The sequence below is a fragment of the Felis catus genome, chromosome F1 (assembly GCF_018350175.1).
Source record: "Felis catus isolate Fca126 chromosome F1, F.catus_Fca126_mat1.0, whole genome shotgun sequence".
Taxonomy (NCBI): Eukaryota; Metazoa; Chordata; class Mammalia; order Carnivora; family Felidae; genus Felis; species Felis catus.
In genome coordinates, this window is record NC_058384.1 from 36,857,909 (window position 1) to 36,880,156 (window position 22,248).

A 22,248-nucleotide genomic window follows, 5' to 3' on the forward strand; every position below is an offset into this window, starting at 1 on the left:
GGCCCATCTTTCATCATGGTCCTCCTGACTTTCTATGCTCCAGCCACACGGGCCACATTCCCCCTCCACCCAGGCCTTTGCACATGCTGTTCCCTCAGTCTGGAATGTGCAGTAGTCCCTCTGCACCTGTTAGACACATATTCATCCTTCATTTCTAGCTTGAGTGACACTTTTTCAGAAGCACAGCTTAGACAAGATCAATTCTCCACTATAAGGTTTCATAGCCTCATGTGCCTTTCCTTTATATGACTTATGACAGCTGCCATTTTATATTTATTTGTGAGATTACTTAATTATGTCTGCCTTCCTAAGTAGCCTATAAACTCATGAGGGCAGGGACATTTCGGCTTTTCCACTATATCCCTAGCAAAATGCCTGGCATGTAGTAGGCACTCCATAAATATTTATCGAGTGAATGTGGATTGAATATATAATAGTATGTTCAGGGCACTGTTTTAGATGCTCTAGGGCACCTGTTCTTAAACTTTAGCATCAGAATAACCTGAAGGCTTGTTAAAGCACAGATGGCTGGGCCTCAACTCCAGAATTTCTGATTCAGTAGGTCTTGGGTGTCACATAAGAATTTACATTTCTAACAAGTTCCAAGGTAATGCTCATGTTGCCGGCCCAGGGACCACAATTTGAGGACCATTGCTCTAGGGAATTAAATACATGATGGTGACATGGTTACTGCCTTCAAGAGATTTACAATTCTGTCCAGGTGCAAAGAGTAGATAAGAGAAATTTGAGTCAAAAACGACAACATTTAAAAATTGGTGGGAGCCAGAGTTATTGTGGCCAATAATTGCTATGGGTGTTTATGAAAAAGAAAAATCAGTTCAGACTGAAATGATTATAGAAATAGTTCTTGGGATTTACAATCAGCTTTACAGGAATTTAAGAAGGGTTGAGGAGGTGAATTCTCAGGGTGGAATAGGATGAAAAAATATATGAACGAAGAGTGGTTACAACAATAGTACCAAGAAAAGGAGGCAAATACTGCATGTGGAGGTGTAGAGAAGCAGCTAATTTACCTGGGCCCTAGGATCCCCGTAAAGGAAGACTGTAAAATTAGGCAGGAAGTGGAAAGAAGGGAAGAAGCCTTATGAGCAGTGAGAACAGCCTAATAGAAGAAAAGGGAGACTATAACATTTGTGTGTGGGGGGCCAAATTGTATCTATATTGATTTCTCATTCTCCATTCACTACCTGCCTCATTGATAAGGGAACAATGGTCCCGGGGAAAACCAAAGGCTTCTTCTATAAGCTGGGGGGTGGGGAGACTGTGAACCACTATGTGCCCCATTCTATCACTACAATCTCTAATATGATGTTGATAGAGACACATTGTAGGAACCAAAGCGTCAAAATTTTTGCAACACTTGGTTTTTAGGTGATAAAAGCAGGTCCTGGTAGAAGTTATCATAACCCATTAAGATTCTACTTTTTTATGAAGGGTACTAAAAACATCAGTATGGTCTGAGTAGATTTTACAGCTATTGTTGTATCCAACCATTTTCAGAGATAAATTGCAAAACACCCAGGGCTACTGTAGAATGTGCCCTGCTCAGGACACAAGGACTTAAGCCATAAGGAAGTCATGCGCCTTGAAAAGTGGCAACCTTCCACTCATAATCACAATTAGGTGACAGTGTGTCAAACTTGACACAGGCTAGTTGTCATTAATATCTTTAGAAACGCAGCTGTTGGATTTATATGCGGGGGAAGCTCTTGGCTTTAGAATACAGAATACACCACTTTATACACATGGTATTTTTTCAGGATAATGAAATATCAAAAATTTTGGATTCCTTCCTTTATGCAATGAACACTCCATAGATAAGGAATCGAGTTAAATAAGACTCGGGTTCTTTTTACATGGTCAGAAAATTTCAGCATTTCATTTCATATATTCATACAGCTTACACAGTAAACATTATGCTACGAAATTTGCCGAATGTTTTATATTCATATCCATTCTAAGAAATTAGGGAGGAAAAAAATTTTTTCCCTGAAAGAACTCAAAAATTCTACTACCCGTTTCACAAGTGTGAAAGCAATATTTAAGAAACATTCTGCCCTCTCACACATTTACTTTACAAGGTAACAGTTTGCCTCATGTGTCAATTGCCTCTGGTGACTGACAATTTTGTCCTGATGTAGAAAACAGTGAGTGTACAAGCAAAGGGAATCATTCTGACCAGTACCCAGCTATCTTCCCTTCCTTAAAGCCTTACGGTGTCCAAAGAGGAGTTACCTGTTCCTACTTAGGTGAACAGGAGGTCGTGTTGTGGCATGTTTCTGCTCTCCTGATCAGGATCGTGTTCTACTGGTGTGTTTTTGAAATTCACGTGGCATATTATTTTTGTTTTGTTTTGAAGTTTTTATTTAAATTCTAGTTAGTCAACAAGTCGTGTAGTATTAGTTTCAAGAGTAGAATTGAGTGATTCATCAGTTACATATAATACCCAGTGCTCATCACAAGTGCCCTCCTTAATGTCTATCACCTATTTAGTGCATCTCCCTGCCCACCTCCTTCCCAGCAACCCTCGGTTTGTTCTCTATAGTTAAGAGTCTGTTTTATGGTTTGCCTTTCTTTCTTTTTTTTTTCTTTCCCCTGTGTTCATCTCTTTTGTTTCTTAAATTCCACATATGAGTGAAATCATACGATATTTGTCTTTCTCTGACTGACTTATTTCACCTAGCATAATCCACTCTGGCTCTATCCATGTTGTTGCAAATGGCGAGATTTTATTCTTTCTGAGGGCTGAGTAATGTTCCATTGTACATGCATACCACATCTTTTTTTATCAGCCTGTCAGTTGTTGGACATCTGGGCTCTTTCCATTACGTGGCTATTGTTGGTAATGCTGCTGTAAATATCGGGGTGCATGTGTGGCTTCAAATCAATATTTTTGTATCCTTTGGGTAAATACCTAATAATGCAATTGCTGGATCATAGGGTAATTCTATTTTTAACTTTCTGAGGAACCTCCAAAGTGGCTGCTCCAGTTACATTCTCACCAACAGTGTAAGAGGGTTCCCCTTTCTCTGCATCCTCACATAGCATATTAGATCAAAGTTGACTGAGATTAAAAAAACCAACACTAGTGGCTCAGCTGGTTGAGCATCCAACTTCGGCTCGGCCGAGATCTCATGGTTCCTGAGTTTGAGCCCTGCGTGGGCTCACTGTTAGAACAGAGGCCCCTTGGGATCCTCTGTCCCTGTCTCACTGCCCCCTTCCCGACTCATGCATGTGCACGCTCTTTCTGTCTCTCTCTCTCTCTCAAAAATAAATAAACGTTAAGAAATACCACAATAGGAGCACCTGGGTGGCTCAGTTGGTTAGGCGACCGACTTTGGCTCAGGTCATGATCTCGCAGTTTGTGAGTTCGAGCCCTGCGTCGGGCTCTGTGCTGACAGCTCGGAGCCTGGAGCCTGTTTGAGATTCTGTGTCTCCCCCTCTCTCTGCCCCCTCCCCTGCTCATACTCTGTGTCTCTCTGCCTCTCAATAATAAATAAACTTGAAAAAAATTTTATATAAAAAAAATACCACAACAGTACTTTCATACATAGAAATGCCATCAAGAGGCTTCATTGGGTTCAAATTGCACAGAAAGCCTCTGTCTTTCTACAGCACATACTGTCTGTGACACTTTATTTGCCGCTTCACTCTATCATGTCTTGTATCAATTGTACTGCTGTGCTCTGCGTAAATCTTTTCTCCTCTCTAAGAGCACAAGCTTCTTAAACCCAGGGACAGCATTACATGTTTCTTCTGTGTCTTTGTGGCCTGTATCTTTGTGCCTGAGCATAGCAAATGTTAGTAGCTGCATGACTGGAGTAAGAAAACCCACTTGCAAATCTTGGACCATTTGTGTACTACTAAGGAATCAGATCATGAGTAGAACCTTGAAACTCCAATACTAGGTAGTGTTTTTATTTTGTGTTTGTGAATGAGACGTAATACATTTGAGCAGTGAGTAGAGCCATAATAATCATATCAGGAAGGAAAAGCATAATTATAGCCATCAAAAGAATATTGTGTGTGAGGACAAACAAAAAAATATCCTAAGAATTGAATTCCATATATGCCATCACTCATTAGGAAAAGCAAGGCGGGGGGGCACCTGGGTGGCTCAGAGGGTTAAGCCACTGCTCTTGATTTCAGCTCTGATCATGATCTCCTGGTTTGTGGGTTCGAGCCCACATCAGAGCCTGTCTGGGATTCTCTTTCTCTCTCTCCCTCTCTCTCTGCCCCTCTCCCACTCATGCTCACTCACTCTCTCTCTCTCTCTCTCTCTCTCAAAAAATAAATTAACTTAAAAAAGAAAAATAGAAGATAGTTTACTCTGTGCTAGGCCTGAGGCAAGATGATTCAATGGGACCGGGTTATGGACTGAATATTTGTGTCCGCTCCAAAGTCATATGTTGAGACTGTAACCCCCAGAGTGGCAGTAATTGGAGATGGGGCTTCTAAGGAAGAAATTAAGGTTAAATGAGGTTGTAAGGGTTGGGCCCTGATGCCCTAAGTTTGGTGTCCTAAGAAGAGATACCAGAGAGCTCCCTGCATACCTACTGAGAAAAGGCCCCGTGAGGACGTAGAGAGAAGGCAGCCATCTGAAACAATGAAACAAAATCAGCCAGAACCCTGATTATGACCAGAACTGAGAAGATAAATTTTTGTTGGCTAAGCTAGTCAGTGTATGGTATTTTGTTATGGCTGCCCAGTAGCTTTCCTCTCTTTGCTCCTAATTTGTATCAACAAATAGTCCCCCCCAATCCCCGCCCCCCCTTGCCAGCCCAGAGGTAAGACAGCAAGAGTGACTTTTCACCATTTTTGCTTTACAGGTAATACAAGGGCACGACCTAAAACACTGGTGCACTACAAACTAGGGTCGTGTCACTACAAAATTCTTAAGTCATGAAACAGTTTTTGAGGGCATACATGTGGCAGGCACTGCCCCAGGTGCTGGGAATAAAGCAGCAGGCAGACAAAACCCCTGCCTTCATGAAGGCAGCATTCTCAGTTCATTGTCCGTGGTGGTGAAGGAGAGCAGAACCACACATGTAAGTTCCCTATGGAAATGGTGTTGGATGCTGATGGGTTGCTATGGAGAATAGAGCAAAGCAGGAGAGTAGGGGAGTGCTTGCTGGGGTCAGAATTTCAAATGCAGCTGAGGTTGAATAAAGACCAGGAAAAGGGAAGGAGGGAGCCATGCGGCTAACTGGGGAAAGGCAATTCCTGGCCCGAGTGGCCTGGATGTTCTGGAAGAACAGAAAGGAGGCCAGTGTGGCAGGAGTGGGAAAGCCAAAGGAGATAAGCTCAGAGCCTTACTGCGGGGGGACGATGTGGATCTTTAGAGTCTTGCCACGTGTTCACTGGACTCTACTTTGAATTCTCTGTGAGGTGGGAAAAGCCACTGGAGGGTTAGCAGCTGAGGTGTGATGCACTATGTCTAAATGTCTAATGTTTAAAGAGGATCACTTGGGCTGTTATGTTGAAAAGAACCTGAAGGGAGCTAAGAGGCTTGTTAGGAGACCACTGTGATAGACCTTTTGAGAAACAGCGGGTTTAAGCAGGATAAAGAAATGGGGGTGGCAAGAAACAATCAGATTTGGACTTTTTTTTTTTAAATGTCTATTTGTTTTGAGAGAGAGAGAGAGTATGAGCAGGGGAGGGGCAGAGAGAGAGGGAGGCACAGAATCTGAAGCAGGCTCCAGGCTCTGGGCTATCAGCACAGAGCCCAACATGGGGCTCGAACTCAGGAACTGTGAGACCGTGACCTGAGCCGAAGTCGGATGCTTAGCTGCTTAACCGACTGAGCCACCCAGGTGATCCATTTTCTTTCTTTCTTTCTTTCTTTCTTTCTTTCTTTCTTTCTTTCTTTCTTTCTTTCTTTCTTTCTTCTTTTTTTTTAGAAACAAAGAGTGCACATGCACTCAGGAGCAGGGTAGAGGAGGGAGGGGGAGAGACAGAATCTTAAGCACGCTCCACACCCACGAGGAGCCCCAAGGGGGCGCTCTATCTCACGACCATGAGATGGTGACCTGAGCAGAAATCAAAAGTCTGTCGTTCAACCAACTGCGCCACCAGGCCCCCCAGATTTGGATATATTTTAAAGATTAAAATGACAGCTTGGATATGGGCCATGAAAAGAAGGAATTAAGAACTACTCGAAAAACCTTCCAACTCAACAACCAGAAGAATGGAGATGCCATTGGCTGAGGTGGGAAAGCTATAGGGGGAAAGGCCTGGGTGGGGACATCAGGAGGTTGGATTTAGAAAAGTTAAGTTTGAGGTACTAATTAGATATTCAAGTGGAGATGCTCCGTAAGCAGTTACTATGGAATTAACTGACATTATTTGGGTAAAATGGAATAAATGACGTGATGCGTGTTTTCTGGCGGGAAAGATGTGGCCGAGATAGGAAACTGATAGCGTCGATAGAGGCGGAGGTCTGCAGGGTGAATTTTCTGGAGGAGGTGAATGAGGGATTGAGTGCCCCCAAGGGGCAAGGCAGTTTATTTGAAATAAGCAGAAAAAAGAGTTCCTAGCACAGATACAAGGAGTGGGTAAATGTGATGGTGAAAACAGGGCGGGGAGGTGGGGGGGGGGGTGGTTAGAGTTCCTTACTGATTACTTCCATTTTCTCAGTGGAAGAGGAATCGAGGTGACCAGCTGAGCGAGAAAATAGGTGAGGAGGCGCTGGAGGTTTGCTGAAAAGTGGATACGAAACAATGGACTGGGAACTGATGGCCGAGTGGCCTGCCAGCCGGAAGGGCCCCTTTAAGGTTCTGGTGGTGAATTTAAACAGAGCCCAGCCTGTCTGCAGCCCCAATCGGCTGAGCAGGTGCAGGCGCGGATTAGGCAGGACCTGGAGCTTTGCCAAGGAAGGAAGACAAAGTGAGAGAGGGTCTTGGGAGTGAAGGCCTAACGGAGGGAGCAATTATCATGATGGACAAGGAAAGCGGAGCCGCTACAGGAGACGAGCGATGACACGAGGGGGGCCGAGGACCTTGCAAAGGTGGCAGGATCAGCAGACTGAGGTTCCCTGGGCCCACCAAGCATTGTTGGAGTCACGGTGCCGGAGGAAATGAGCCGGCCTGACAGGAGGAGGCGGCCCGACGTGGAGAGCCTGGAAATGGGGATTGCGTCTCAGAGCCCGAGTCCTCAAAATTCAATTTACAGAAAGGCCTTTGACTAACAGGTAAAATTCATTAATTAATGTGAGTGTTAAATAAAGGTGGCGCGTGCCCCGCGGCCGTGACTTCGACTTGTGACTATTTCCGCAAACAGGGGGCAGGCAAATAAAAGCGTCAGTGTATTCCTGGGAGTTACGAAGAATAAAACCGTACGCCTGGGAGCAACTTCAAGAGGCCCTAGCTCAGATTACCGCACCTTCTCCCACCGGTTCGACACACGTTGGAGAATGGCCACCGCTGACTGAATCAGTCCGTCATCTATCTGCCCTAGAACTCTTTGTCAGGGCACAGTTTTGTGACATGCTTGTCCTGCAGTGAAAGCCTGTGGACTTCAACTTCTTTCCCCTTTAGCGGGGGAGGGGGGGAACAGGTGCAGATCATCTGCTTATTAACCCTTAAAACACAGGCAGGCAACTTCCACTTAGACTTTGGTGTCTACCAAGTGTCACCAGGCAGAAGGTTTTCACCCGGCAGGGAGGCAGAGGTGGCGAAAGGCCCGTAAGCAAATTCGTGACAGTGCCCTGACATGAAACTGTCCCACGCCCCCCATGTTAAAACAAAACAAGACCTTCTGGACCGGCATCTGTACTCTCAAGAATAGCGTGACATCTCCTCCAGAAAAACCGTGAGCCCCACAGTTTTAAGACCAGAATCCACATCGTGTCAGAGGTTGGAGCCGTGTCTTCGCCGAGGCTTTGCATCGGCCCGAATCCGACTCCGAATCCCCCCGCTTGGCTTCCCCGGGAACTCGGTCCTCCTATCTGGCTCTGCAGGGATCTGTAGACACACAGCTCGTTAGGGGACTTGTTACACAGTGAACCAGCTGACTCAGGTGCTCTTGAGAAGTTTGCTCTGAGGAGAAACTCTGTTATTATAAGGCCTTATTAGGGTTTCTGAGCCTTGGGCTTTTTGGCAGGTCAGTGTGCTAAACCATTAAAAAAATATGGCAAGCCAGATAGAAGGTCTTCTCTTCCTTTTTTTCTTTCTTTGTAAAGCCTGGAAACAGCACGGCAGACAGACTAACCGGAAATCAAAGGGAAGGCAAAACAGCTGCTTCTTAAAGGCATTGTTGCCGTGGCCGTTGCTTGTATGTTTCTGGTTCTGATTAAACGTAAGTAGCTTTTCAAAGGGGATACTCGTTAAGAAAAAGGGGCCTAAAAGTCCCAGATTCAAGAGAGACGTGAGAACAAGGATCGATTATTTCAAACTTGCCCCGTTGGCTGCAGCAATAGACGCCTAGAGAAATATTTTTCAGAGAATTCTGCCTGAAAATTACGAGAAGGAAGCAGTTGGGAAGAAGAAATATGCCGTTTCAAGGTGGGACATGATTAGACATCTCAAAGAGGAAGGTAAGAAGAGCCATAATAGACTAAGTTGCAGAACTCACTCCATCCAGCCTCTGGGAAAATTGAACTGGAGGAAAGAAACGCAGCCAAATCTGAGGGACTGGAAATAGGAGGTGGAATGATACTGGGAATCAGGTCGTATCTCTTTTTCCCTGCCCTTCCCTCTTCCGCCCCACATCTCCACGTGGTTTTTTGTCTCTGCTTTCTCTACTGTTTTTTCTCCTCCTCCTCTATCACCTTCTCCTCTTTTTACAAAAATTTTTTTGATGTTTATTTATTTTTGAGAGAAAGGGAGACAGAACGTGAGTGGGGGAGGGGCAGAGAGAGAGGGAGACAGAATCCAAAGCAGGATCCAAGCTCTCAGCTGTCAGCACAGAGCCCGATGCGGGGCTCAAACCCACGAACCGTGAGATCATGACCTGAGCTGAAGTTGAACTCTTAACTGACTGAGCCGCCCAGGCACCCATCCTCCTCCTTTTTTTAAGTTTATTGATTTTGAGGGAGAGAGAGAGAGAGAGAGAGAGAGAGAAAACGAACGTGAGCAGGGGAGGGGCATAGAGAGAGAGGAAGACAGATAATCCCAAGTAGACTCCGAGCTGTTGGCACAGAGCCCCTCCCAGGGTGTGAACCCATGAACCGTCAGATCATGACCTGAGCTGAAATCAAGAGTCCACATTCAACTGACTCAGACACGCAGCGGCCCCATCCTCCTCCTCCTCCTCCTCTTCCTCCTCCTCTTCCTCCTCCTCTTCTTCCTCCTCTGCCTTCTCCTTCTCCTCCTCCTCCCCTCTCTCTGGTTGGGCATTTGCCGCTCTGCTACTCAACATGGGATCAAACATGGCTGCACCACAGCTCCTGTGTGCACATGTTGAGATCAAAGATCACAGTGGCTACCGATTTTCCCCTCTCATAATTCCAAGCTCCTGGAGAGAGATTCTGATAGGTCCCATGTGGTCAGGGCCATGCCAGAGAGGTGGGGTCATATGGTACAAACCAGAAGGCCAAATTTTTCCCTGGACGTGGGTGGGCAATGGAAGTTCTCTGACAAGGCTGTGGGCTGGGGCAACACCTCAGGAGTGATGAATATAAAAGACTGTATATCACTAGGTTGATTTAAATGGGACTTTGCATAGATACATAGTTTGCATAGTGGTTCAGGTTTTTGTACAACTGTGTTCCTGTTGACACGTTGAGCAATTTCTCCCCTGAGACTGGAGTAGATTTGGGGAATATCATATATCATGGTTAATTGCTATGGCTCAGTCTGGTTCTCCTTTCCAGTGCATCACTGTTCTGCCATATTCACAAGCCTTTTAGGTGACATGGTATCAATGTGTAGAATTCACCACTAAATAAGGGTTTAGGTGCCTTTTGGATCCTTCTCTCTCTTTAGTGCAAATGACTTGGAACCCATGGATGGCACTAGGGTGAAGCTCATTTTTTCTTTTGCCTCTGAACACATTAACACCGATTTAGTAAATATTACATATATCTATTTTGTTACATTAAAAAATATTTGATGAAAATGCGGCTCAGAGGATTTTCAATAAATTTGACCACAGGCCCATTTAGTAGCATATTCCCATGGTAGGAACATGATAAACAAGGAAAATTTGCATCTTTAAGGGAGATTTCTAAATTTTATAAGTAACCTAGAAACCCTTTATGGAATGAGTGGCTGTGTATTTCTGCATCTGTTTGGATTAGTATAGTAACAAAGGTGTGAAACCACGTAGTCTGTTGTGAGTCAAATATTCCTCTCTGGGGGCTGTAATACTTCACACATCCTTCGTTTTAAGAGTAAAATGGGGAGGGGAGTGTCTCTCTCTTTTCTTAAGAGGATATGTGTTTTCATGTAATAGATTTTGGAAATAAAAATTAGGGCTCAGTTTTCTTTTCCCAGTTTTGCACGCCTTTTGATTCACATATATGTCTTGCTGAGCAGCTTTTAAAAACCAATGGTCCATATTCTGAGATGCCACCCTTAACCAAGAAGTAAACTGTGAAATGCTCTGTAATCCTTAGATTTAACATACTTGGGAAACATTTAGCTTGTGTATGGTGGTGTTGATATGACTATATTTTGAAAATAGAATGCTAGATTCCATTTTCATTTAAACCTTAAAACATCTTTTGTGGGTGAGTTGTTACAAACATCTTAGTGAGGACCAGACTGGAAACCAAGTTTTATGAGTATGTAAATTACCTTATGATGTATGAAGATTATTGTAGTATACCAAGATTAATATACTTTTATAGGCATTATTAATATAATCTTTCCTACTCTTGGCCTGTTGGCAACAGTAAATAATATTTTGTAAGAGAAAATGACCATCAGTATGAAAGTAGGTTTGAGATAATATCAGAGTCTAGGATGGGACTAAGGATTTTTATCCCTGCCCTGTTAACACTTGATGTATGGACTTTAGCAAGATACCTAATATCATTTCAAGATTCTTCTTGTTCTATGTGTGAGAAAGAGAAGAGTATCTAATGGATGTTCTTTTCAGGGCTGAAAATCATCAAACTGAGTAATTCATACTACACATCAGTGGTTGGTGTTAAAGACATACTGTCAGAGTCGGGAGGTCGTGGAGGTAAGTGAGCCGGCCAGCTAGACAGGTTTTCTCAGGGAAACAGTCATGTGGTGGGGTTTTCTGACCCAGGGAACTTTTCCTCTGGTTTGAAAGCAAAGCATCCTAAATTTTCGCCACGTCTTCAGACTTCACCAGCCTCTTCCAGTCTGGCTCATGTTAACCATCTGAACAACAACAGCAATGAACATTTAATTTTATGAAAAGCAAAAATGTATTAACTTCCAGAAAATATATCCTTCTAATATCAGGTATTTGTTTCTGCCCCTCAGGAATGGCAGTTCCTGGAATTAAGTCACAAGGCAGGACATATAAATAGATGGAATATCACTTGGTATCTGTGGAATCAAAGCAAAAGGAGTTTGATAACTTTTTAAAATTTTAAGCTTATTGATTTATTTTAAGAGAGAAAGAGCGAGTATGGGAGGGGCAGAGAGGAGAGAGAGAGAGAGAGAGAGAGAGAGAGAGAGAGAATCCTAAGTAGGTTCTGGCACACTGTCAGCTCAGAGCCTGATGAGGGGCTTGATCCCATGAACCGTGAGATCATGACCTGAGCCAAAATTAAGAGCTGGTCCCCTGACCGAGCCACCCAGGCATCCCACGAGTTGAATTACTTTGAATGATATTTTAATGATGCCATGGTAAATCTCAGTGAATGTTCTCTGCTCCACAGCATATACTTCTGTTGTGACTCATCTTCTATGCTCAGTGTCTCTTTTTCTCTTTTCTGACTCAGAGTTGGATAAACACTGTCAAAATCTTGGCTCTTGTGTTTCCATGCATTTACATTCTATGCAGATCGCAGCCCTTCTGTTAACACATTCTTTTAATAAGTCATTCCTGGTTTTTTTTTTTTTTCCAGTTAATCATATTTTCCTGTACCTAAGTGCCCAGTAAGGTTGACTGACCTGCGGGTTCTAAATGTTTCTCAACAGTCTAATTTTATTTGTTTATTTTTTTTATGTCCTATGTTTTGAGAGAGAGAGCAAGTAAGCACGAGTGGGGGAGGGGCAGAGAGAATGGGGGACAGAGGATCTGAAGCGGGGTCTCTGCTGACAGCAGTGAGCCTGATGCGGGGCTCGGATCCATGAAATGTGAGATCGTGACCTAACCTGAAGTTGGGCGCTCAGACACTCCTTCAACAATCTAATTTTAGACCATATTTCAAGTTGGACTTCTTTCACAGATGGCTGATCTCATGGTAATAATCAATGTCTTTTTTATTTTATTATTTTTTTGAGCCTATTATATACCACCAGGCTCATGTTATCTCTTGTGGGTTACAGGCTATGTATTATAACATCCATTTTAGAGGTTAGGAGACAGAAGCCAGAACAGGTTAATTGACTTGCTGAGGGTTGCATAGCTTGACTTTGACTGAGTTGGGATGTGAAAGCAGTTCTGTCTGACTCAAAACTTATTCCCTCTAACACTGATTCTTCCTACTTTTACTATCAAGCGTTAACTAATATCTAAGTTTTGTAATAACCCTAATCTTAACTTTAAATGCCCTTAAGTCCTGATTATAGTAGAAGTTTTATATTTTGAAAATAAAATATATAATGCAGAGTCTTCTCGTCAATATGACAGAAGTTTTATATAGCTAACATTCATTTAGCAGTTAATATGTACTAGATATTATTGAACCTGCTTGACATGGGTAATTTTATTTATTCCAAGGGACACTTCTTTGAAGTTGATAGTACTATCATCAACAATGTGTAGTTGAGGAGACTGGGTCACAGAGAAGTTAAATAAGTCCTCAGGTGACCCAAGTCATGACTTGAATCTATGCTGTCTAAGCAGATTTGACCTCTTACCTATTACTGCCCTGCCTCTTTGGTCAATAAAAATTTTAGAACTTCAGGTCCAAAGATCATAATGCCTGAGTTGTTTTTACTGGAAGTTTCATTCAACAGACTCTGTATCTACTCTATACCAGGCCCGGTGCCAAAATATAACACTAAGTCCTTTCCTTTAAAAATTTTATTGACACGTAAGTGACATAACCATAATACAAGGTGATAAGTAAGGAAGTATATGAGGCCATGAGAATATAGATGAGGAGGAAATTAATTCAGCCTGAGGGAGGGGGATGAGAGGGCACTGTAGGTAGGAAATGAGAAGTGATGAGTCAGGTGAGTCCTAAAGTCGAAGTAGGACTCAGGCAGGGGAGAAGGACTGAGAAAGAGAAATACCATATTAGGCAGCAGAAGAGGCCTGGAGGCAGGAAAACACAGGGCTTGTTATAGAAGAGTAAATGGAGGTAAGCTGCTGGAGCAAGCCAGAAGAGGGTGCTTCTGGCGGGTGACAGGGAAACAAGACTGGAAGTCAGAATGGGACCAGATTTTGAAGAGCCTTTTATGCACGGAGTTGGGATATCATGGCGGGGGTTGGGGGTGGGGGTTAAGCAGTGTGTGACATGATTAGATGAGATGTGTGTGGAAAATGGGAGCTGGAGTGGAAGAAATATTATGGTTTATAAGAGCAGCTTTACAATAATTTGGAAGAATAAAGGATGAGTGTCAAGCCTAGAAAAGCAATGATGGACACGGAGATCACTAAAGTAGAATCTACTGGAACAGGTGGTTGGTCAGATGGAGCCCTGGAGCCAAGGAGCCGAGGATAGCGTTGGGATTTCCAGCCTGGACAAGAAAATGAATGGTGATTTTCTTAACCAATATTGACCACTTAAGATGAGAAGCATTTTGGCAATGGTGTTTTTGTCGTTACTTTGTTTTTTGACATAATCATTTTCATCATCAATTGTCTCTTAAAAATTCCTAAGTTGTTAGCATAAATTTTAGTTTGTATGGACTTAGTTTTTGGGTTTTTTTTTTCCTCCAACATAATCTTTCATTTTCGCTCACAATATTTCTAGAAGATGATAGGTAATTCATTAATCAGATTTTTATTGAGTATGTACTGTGTGCAAGATACATGGTGGATACTTGACCTACAACAGCTGTTCGATCTCAAGGTGATACAAAGGCAGGCCGTGTGGTTTGATGACTAGGTCATACAGCACAAGAGGGAGCTGTGGCCACCTGAGAAGGGGGACCAGCGCTGAGAGCTAGAAGAATTCAAAGAGAGGATAGGGAAGCAGAAGGAGGAGAAGCTCCTTCGTGCTGCCCAGTAGAGCTCCTGAGTTCACAGTTCAGGAGCCTCAGTGGTTCTCTGGTCAGCTTGTGTTCATGAAGGAATACTCCAGTACCTACTCAAATCCCACTCCCTGAAGTACAAAGTCCCTCCTATGTTCTTTGGACTACACGACTCTGACATCTATCATAACAACCTGCCAACTACTTGAAGATGACTAATTCCTCCTTTTTCAGACTAATCATTTTCTTATCCAGAGGGTTTTCTTTTCAATCTTACATAAGAATTTGCCAACAGAAATTTATTTTTCACATGGTCATTTGGTTAATCCTGGTTCTTCAAACTAGGATCAACCTATAGCAAAAACTGGACTTTGGGAACCTAGAGGGAAAATTCTGTAGCAGTGAGAAAAAGGCATTTCCTTTATTCTTCTCTTTTCTGACTTTTGAACTATTTCCAGATACACCGATCTAAGGTACTTTTTTTTTCCCCAAAAGTTGTACCAGACTGTATTGATTCAGAAGTCAAACAAAGCAGCATTTAGTGAATAAAGACATCTTGTTAAAAGATATCATAGTGCTTTCCTGTGATCCCAGGCACAGGATTTGAGGGTGGAAAGACTATATTTGGATGACTATTGCTTACATATTAGAAAGGGTCCTTTCATATTCCATGAATAGCAGAAAGCTAGAACAGAGGCTTTTGACTTGTGCTGGGTGGCTGCTAACATATGCCATAAATTCAGGTAGCCTGGCAAGATCAGAGACAGGCCAGGGGAAGGCTGTATGGCCAGCCCACTTTCCTCTTCCCAGGAACTTGGGGATCCTTACTTTGATGAATCCTTATAACTAGGAGTATGCCCACATCATCACCAACACTTGTTTTTATCTGACTTTTTGAATATCTAGTGGGTTTGAAGTGCTATTTTATTGTGTTTTTGGTTTGCATTCTTCTGTTGACTAATGATATCAAGCATTGTTTCATGTGCTTATTGGATATTGGTATATCCAATTTGATATATCCATTTGAAGAAATGTCCTTGCCTATTTTAATTAAAAAAATTTTTTTTAATGTTTATTTATTTGTGAGAGAGAGAGTGAGACAGAGTGTGAGCGGGGGAAGGTCAGAGAGAGGGAGACACAGAATCGGAAACAGGTTCCAGGCTCTGAGCTGTCAGCACAGAGCCAGACGCGAGGCTCGAACTCATGGACCACGAGATCATGACCTGAGCCGAAGTCAGATGCCCAACCGACTGAGCCACCCCAGGCACCCCTGTCCTTGCCTATTTTTAAGTTGGGTTATATATATCTTTTTATTATTGAGTTGTAAAGATCTATACCAGTTCCTTTTCAGATATGTGATTTGCAGGTATTTTCTCCTTTTCCTGAATTATCTTTTCACTTTTTTAATAATGTCATTTGAAGCACAACAGGTTTTTAATTTGGATGCATTCCAACATATCTTTTTTTTTTTTTTGGTGGATCATACATTGGGTGTCCTATCGAGGAATCAATTGCCAAATCCAAGATCTTGAAGATTTACTCCTTGGTATTCTTCTCAGAGTTTTATAGCTTTAGCTCTTATTTATAGGCCTCTCATCCATTTTGAGTTCATTTTTGTACAAAGTGCCCATTCTTCATGTGCCTATCCAGTTGTTCCAGCACCATTTTTGAGAAAAAATGATTCTTTCTCTATTGAATGGTCTTGGCACCTTTGGAGAAAATCTGTTGCCATAGACACAACTCCAGAATTTCCATTTGGTTCTTTTGTGTAATTTCTCTTTATTGATATTTTCTATTTGGTGTGATAGTATCATTACATTTTCCTTCAATTCTTTAATTGTGGTTTCATTTACCTCACTGAACATATTTATAATGATTACTTTGAGATCTTGATCTGTTAAATCTCATATCTGATCACTCTGATAAGTATCTGTTGCCTGCTTCCTGCCCACCTTTCCCCCGCCCCCCCCCCCCCCCCCCCGCCATGTATTGGTCATACTTTCCTGATTCTTTGTACATCTAATAAATCTTTTTTTTGTTGGAAACTAGAGATTTTAGCTAATATATTATAGCAACTCTGGGTACTGGTTTCCCCTCACCTAGGGGCTTGTTACTGACTTTTTTATTTGTAGTGACTGGCTGAATTATTTTAGTGAAGTCTGTTTCCATCCACATTGTGAAGCTTCTGAGGTTTCTCCTCAGGGGTACAGCCTTAGGTATGCCCACGGTCACCTTTGGATGATGGTGGTTTTGGCAAGCTTCTTTCTGACTCTTTTCCTGACCACACCAGCTGTTAAACTCCACCGCAGGCTGCTTCTCCATTGTTTTCAACAATGCCCCCAGGCACCAATTGTTCCACAGATGGATCCAATCAAAGGCAGGCTCCTTTGACAGAATAATCCTTGCCAGCAGAGTTTGAGAGTTGTTCTCACCTCAGGAGGGCTCCACCCCGCAGTCTTATTCCCCAGATGTCTTCAGGAAACTAGAAAGCTTACGGGGTAGCCTCTATCTCCAAAGAATCTACCAGCCTCTTCCCTATTATGGAAAGAGATATGGAGTTCTCTGTCTTACAACTTGCTTTCCCTCCCTTCCATAGCCCTGCCCAATCTCCGAGCCAAGACCCTGAAGCTGGGGGTTGGGACAATGGCATGCTTTTCTTTTAATTACATCTTCACGTTAGGAACTGAGTGCTCTGTGCAGAACCTCCATTTTATAATCCTGGGCAAGAGCAATTAATGCTCCAGAATTCTTAGTGGTGCCAAACCCAAGACAGAGTTTCCACCTTATGAGTGGGGTACAGGTGGAAGAAGGGAGCCTCTATCTTTTGGTTGTACTTGCCAGGAAATTAGACTCAACAACTGGTAGCTGGGGGCAGGATGAGAAATGTTGATATCCTGCTTCTCCCCTGCCCCATCCCCTTCCTAAGAGGATAAGCCTTTGACTAGGAACTGAGGAGAGAGCAAACTCTGTGTTCTTGGCTGCATCAATCAGGAGTAAAGTTTCAGTCACTGAGCTGGAAGAAAGAAGTAAGTCTTGGTCAAATACCACTCACTTCTCATTTTTCTTACTGAGCTTTTGTAGGTTTTCTTGTATAAATATTTCTTCATTTGCTGTATGCCCTTAAGACTATTTCTAGGGACTTTAAATGTTTGGTTTTTTAAAAAATAATTTTCAGGGCACTGGGTGCCTCAGTCGGTTAAGCGTCTGACTTCAGCTCACGTTATGATCTCATGGTTTGTGAGTTCGAGCCCTGAATCGGGCTCTGTGCTGACAGCTCGGAGCCTGAAGCCTGCTTGGGATTCTGTGTCTCCCTCTCTCTGTTCCTCCTCCACTCTCACTCTGTCAATCTCTCTCAAAAATAAATAAAGATTAAAAAAAAAATTTTTTTAAGTAATTTTCACTAGTTTTACTGGGAGTGGGTCCTTGGAAGTCCTAAAAGTGTCATACTAAAAGTGGAACTCATTTCTAGACAGTTGTCATTATTGTAGAATAAGTGAAAACACAATTTCTTTGGGTTATTTAGAAATAATACTGTATCTTCATTTGTTAGCTTACCTCTCCAATAATAGTGTTGTTTAAAAAATAACATTTTTCTTTCATTTATATGTTTATAAGCTCCCATATATAATAAAAAGAAACTGCTTCACTATAACAAAACAGTATGTTGCTACTACATATAAAATTTCCTTTTGAATCTCAAACCACTTCCCTTCCTCTTTATACGACTACCCTTCCCTATGCTAGCAGCAGTCACCCATGAGGTCAATTAGCCTTCCTGTGATACTTTTATGATAGGGAAAAATGGGATAAAATAGGCAGAGAAGGAAAGGATTAGGACCTGAAGTCTTGGGGACAGCGGGGAGGGGGGAGGGGGGGAAAAGACACATATGTATTTATTCATTTTTATGAATATAATTTATTATCAAATTAGCTTACATACAACATCCACTGCTCATTCCAACAAGTGCCCTCCTCGATTCCCATCACCCATTTTCCCCTCTCCCCCACCCTCCCATCCACCCTCAGTTTGTCTCTGTATTTAAGAGTCTCTTGGGATTTGCCTCCCTCCCTCTCTGTTTCTAACTATTTTTTTCCCCTTCCCATCCCCCATGGTCTTCTGTTTCTCAAGATTCACATATGAGTGAAAGACACATATTTTGTAACAATGCTGGGAATGTCTGACTACAAACCCCTTCAGGCATAAGGTCCCTCTTAAGAATGTAATAGACACCACCTACTCCCCCTCAAGTTTCCCTCAGGAATTTTTACAAAAGACTTGACTAAAAATAAGTAGACCATAAAACCTATGACCCACAAGGAAAGATTTGGCCATAGACCACCCCTCATACGATGGAAACGAGCCAATCAGGAGTGGACAGCCCAGCCGATAAAGGTAGGACAATCAGGAATGACAACCTAGAGTTATCCAGCCCATAAGGGTAGGACCTGAGAAGGAATAAGGGGAAAGGGAAGTGGGGGCTGACCAGAACTTTATGAAACAAAAACCCTGCCTATAGTCCTCAGGCATTCACTTTCGAATCACTTTTGAATGCCCCCTCTCTGTAAGGAGAGCTTTCCCACTATTCTTACTTTCCAATCTTATTCTCTGATAAACTTTTGCCTGCTGCTCATTTTATTTTGTGCCCACCTCTTCCTTCTTCAAAGCCGCAAGATAACAAACCCCGGGTACTGAGGTAAAAGATCTGGCAACACTTTGAGTCAGTGGAGAGTGTAGGATGCTACATTCAATCATGGAACCAAGCTTCTCTTCCCCCTTTTCCATGAGGTCTTCATGTATTTCTGCCCGATAGTCCAAAGGAAGGATTCAGAAGGAAAACGTTCCTACGCAGAGGACTCTCCAAATTCTTCCTAATGAATACACTATCATTTCCCCACTTAACAGTTTTCCAGTTTCCACTGTTGCTTTTGACTTCCCTCTCAGATTTGAGCATTCATGGGCATGTAATCTGTACAGACACACTGCACTTCATGCTAAGAAGGGCCTTGCTGTGACTGTCTTGAAATTCTTAATTTTTGAGCAAAGGATCTGCATTTTCATTTTGCTCTGGGCCCCACAAATTAGGTAGTTGGTCCTGCTGAGTGGGAAGTCACCATGTCCTGCAGCATGTCCTAGTGACCAAAAAGCAAACACAGGAAGTTTCAATCAATTTGGGTCCCTTGGCAGCTTTGGGCAGCCCCAGAAACATTTTCTCGGTTCTTTGGAAATATTCTTAGGCCAGTTTAGCCACCAGCACATTGACAACCATGTCTGCTAAGACCTTCTCTGCCCATGTTCCTTACAAGTTCTTTGAAGATTAATTTAACAAGCATTTGTTGAATATCTATTATATTCTCAGTACTACATTGGCTCTAAAAAAAATAAGAGACTAAAATCTCATCGAAAGGGATTAAATTAGAGTTATGTGATAAAATTATAACGGTGTTTTATTTCAAGGAATATTTAGACTATCCAATAAATATTTGTGTCCCTTAAGATATTAATAAGTGGTGCACTAAAGAAAACTAATTACTAATAAGTTTGAAAATCACTGGGTCAACAAATTCTGCACTCTGAGAGTTCATAGGGACTTTTACATAATTATGTACACCTTGAATCTCTTCATATTTCTTTAAAGAAACATCTTTTTTTTTTAAGTGCCAATTACTGCTCAGCTACTTTGTGCCAGATATTGACATTGTTGCCCTTCCAATAAAGAAATTAAAGTGGAGAGGATTTAATGGGGTTTCCCAAGTATAAGAACTTGTCATTCAGACTCAGTTCTGATGCCTTCACATTTCTAAATCACAAACAAATTAATGAGTGAATAGATCTGGATAGATCTTTTTTTTTTAAAATATTTATTTATTTTTGAGAGAGAGAGAGAGAGAGAGAGAGAGAGAGAGAGCGAGCAGGGGAGGGGCAGGGAGAGAGGGAAACAGAGGATCCAAGCAGGCTCTGCCCCATCAGCACAGAGCCCAAAGTGGGGCTCAAACTCGCCAACCATGAGATTGTGAGATCATGACCTGAGCCAAAGTGGGATGCTTAATTAACTGAGCCACCCAGGTGCCCCTGGATAGATATTTTTAAATTGGTCTTTGGGATACAGAATTGGACATAGTATTAATATGTGAGCTTAAGAAAGAAATATTATCTTAAAACTTCATAATTCTCAGAAAATTCAAGAGTTTGATCAAGCAGCTATTATGTATTATGTCTAAGTTCATAGAATAATTTAAATATCTCAAGGAAAACAAAATTTTGCCTTGATTACTCCTTTTTCAGATTTCTTTTGGTTACTTAGCTGCCAGGACTTTAAATATCAGATGTTCTTATTTGATGGTTAGTGCACTTTGCAGTATCTTTGTGAGAACTAGCTTTTTGAAAAAGCTTCTTTATCTGAAAATAACTTAAAGACTCTCATCCTGGGCATTACTTGAATGTTTGTGGACTCCTAGTTAGATGTGACCTCAGAGAGGCTCTTGTTATTTTGTAGTGAACAATCTGAGGCCAAGGAGAGAGAAGGACCTGCCTATGACCATCTGGAAAATTATAATAAAGCTAGGGTTGGATCCCAGAACAGGTCTCTTTCCTCCATTCCTGTGTGAGAAGAAATATCAACTATCTGTTAAGTAAACAGTAGAATATTCATCATTCATATTAAAGAAACACCTTTCACATCTCAGTACACTAGCATTCTGTAGAACACAGTTTGGAAAATGATGAATTAGAGACTAACGTAATCCTTATTTGTTTAAAAAATATGTGGGATAGGTAACACACAATAATTTATAAGATGGTAGAGTCCATGTGGTATGAAACTGTCACTTAATAAACATAATTGGAAAGGCCCTTGGTGCCAAGATTTGAACTGTTGAGACCTCAGTGACAGGAAGAGGAAGAAAAGGAAGAGGCCAGACCAGCAGGAATTAAGGCCGAGAGAAATGATCAAGCTAGGTAATTGGTATAGAAATACAACTGGCAGGGTTGATACTTGAAGCAAGAGACTGGCAACAACATGGTTGCTAATATTATATTTTGGAGCATAATCTAAGACAATGCCTGGGGCTGGCTGCAGGCCATACCTGTCTTCTGTTACTTTGTCAGCTCACAAATCTCTCAATGGAAAGACACAGCTCAGCCCTCCTTCTTCCCATGCTCTATTCCTTTTCTCATGGACTCATGCCAGTGTTCTTGTCCTGATTCCACATTATCAAGTCTCCTCTCTCTTCCATGTCAGTGTCTTTATCCTGCTGATGTATTATGTCAGGTGTGATAAGGAGATTAGCAAAAAGTACAAGAGTATTTTATAGACCCAAATATATACCTTGGATTTCTTCTAATTAAAATAAGATACATGGGGGGGGGGGGCGCCTGGGTGGCGCAGTCGGTTAAGCGTCCGACTTCAGCCAGGTCACGATCTCGCGGTCTGGGAGTTCGAGCCCCGCGTCAGGCTCTGGGCTGATGGCTCGGAGCCTGGAGCCTGTTTCCGATTCTGTGTCTCCCTCTCTCTCTGCCCCTCCCCCGTTCATGCTCTGTCTCTCTCTATCCCAAAAATAAATAAACGTTGAAAAAAAAAAAAAAAGATACATGGGAACTCATTAATTAGGCAATTTACTTTTTATCTCTTACCATAGAGTTTTGGTCCTCATCCAGGAAGAGTGCCACTGATTTGAAATCGGTGTTTCTTAATGGGAATCTATTTTAAATTAATTAAATTTACTTAAACAAGTTAAACATAAATTCAATTTATTTCTGTTGGGAGAAATTAAATATTATGGAATAAGATTTTATCTGGTGCAATTAAGTTTTAGGAGACTGGAAACCACTGTAATATCAAGATATTTTTCTCACACACACCCAAGAATAGATTTTTGTCCCCATGGGATATTATTTCCCCATTTGGGGACACAGTATTTCAGGTCTTCATGTATAACATCTGAATTGGTGTCTTGACTTAGAAATATATCAGAGATTGACTTTGGCATTTGAATTTGCCATAGG

General features: G+C 42.1%; 1 long non-coding RNA gene across 1 annotated transcript; it reads left to right on the forward strand.

Moving 5' to 3' along the window:
• Positions 1 to 6,645: 6,645 nt before the first annotated feature.
• On the forward strand, positions 6,646 to 13,874 carry LOC123382794. Its single transcript, XR_006591761.1, has 3 exons — positions 6,646 to 8,554; positions 11,062 to 11,148; positions 13,731 to 13,874. It is a non-coding gene; the product is annotated as an uncharacterized LOC123382794 (long non-coding RNA).
• Positions 13,875 to 22,248: the final 8,374 nt, after the last annotated feature.